Raw genomic sequence first — 1,696 nt, forward strand, 5'->3', positions numbered from 1 at the left:
GTTGACGAAGCTGGTAATCTATGAAATCAGCAATGTCAGAAGAAGGGCACCACTCCGCAGATCTCGGGTGGTGCAAATCATCTGCATTGAATCTAGGATTTCCTAGACAGTCATAAAATTTTATTTTATTAGATTCAATATGTTTAGACTTTTTTAGATGTTTTTTGAATTTTTTGATTTTCGGAGAAGCCGAAGAATCATCTGAGGAAGAGTGAGAAACATAATCCTCAGAAATAACTGAATCTAATGAAGAATCAGAATTCACCTCTGTTTCTGAAACCATGTCAGAATTGTCTTTATTGGCCAAAGCCTCTCCCATCAGTAACCTCTTGGGAGTAGAGGAAAAAGCAGGTGTTTTCCTTCCTTTCCTGCAAGGAACAGACACATTTGAAGCCAATTGGCGAGACTTTTTAACTAGTTTCTTACTAGTTTTAACTGCACTAGAAACAGTTATTTTCCCTTTTAAAGCTTTCTTTGAATTTGATTTGTTAATCATCAAATAAATTTTTTCAAGCATGGAATTCATGGAGACATCTATCATCTTTTGAATACCTTCTGGATTGAGAGAAGGATTCAATTCTGAAGCCTGAGACATAATAAAAAATTTTTTTTATTTTTTCTAAAATATAACTAACTGAAATTATAAATAAAATTATAAATAAAATTTTATTTGAAAAATGTTTTAATTAACTAAACTATTACTATCAGTAATTATCAACAAGAATTGTCCCAAAGTAGTGTGATCAAATTAGAATAAATATGTAAAATAATTAACTTTAACTATAAAATATATAAGTATTAAAATAGTGATTGAAGAAAAAAGTGTGTAATAAAAATAACTTTCACCAGAAGATGGCGATGAAACACTTTGTATAAGTTAAAAATGAAGTGAAATAATTTTCCTTTGCGCTCGCAACAAAGTTGCTACTTTCCCCGGCAAAGGCAAACTGAGGAGAGGAGAAAGGGCGGGAATAAGCGTAAGTGCGCAACAACGAAAGGACGCCGTTGCGCGCATGAGCAGAAAGGAAGAAGAACTCAAGATGGCGAACGGGAAAAGCAAGCCCAGCCAAACAAGTAAGCGGAAGCCTACCAAACTTAAAAAATACAAAATTAAGCAAGCAAAACAGAAATAGAATAACCAACGATAAATTTTTATTTGAAAAATAAAGAAAAAAGGGGGAAAAAATAAAGAATAAAAATAGAGAATAAAAGACCAAATATAATAGCAATATAATAAATAAATAAAAGAATGACAATAGGAGATTAAGTAAAATAAAAAGGTTACAACCTGAAATACAAAAGAAAAGCAACTATTATAGAAATAATGCACAATATACTTATCTCATACTGCAGCAGTAAAAGAAAGAGGATATGTTTAAATATGTTGGACAGTTTATAGTATACATTTGGAATCTGATTGGTTACTTTGTTCTGGTCTAATCAGTTCTCCTTTGTTATTGGTCACTGATTTTTCTTTGTTTTAACTGTCTCTTTTCAAATATGACAGTTTCTTGTATGTTATATGTACTTTTAATGACTGCATTTAATAGTAAAGGAAAGATAAAGCAAAATATGAGTCTCTGGTCTTGTAATAAAATTTTATAAGATTCTCCCCCTCTCTGATAGTTAAATATTCCTTATATTATAAAGGTTGTTCTTCTACCATCCTCAAAATACCGGGAGTGTCTGAATATAA

This window comes from Bombina bombina, chromosome 1 (assembly GCF_027579735.1).
Source record: "Bombina bombina isolate aBomBom1 chromosome 1, aBomBom1.pri, whole genome shotgun sequence".
In the NCBI taxonomy this organism is placed as follows: domain Eukaryota; kingdom Metazoa; phylum Chordata; class Amphibia; order Anura; family Bombinatoridae; genus Bombina; species Bombina bombina.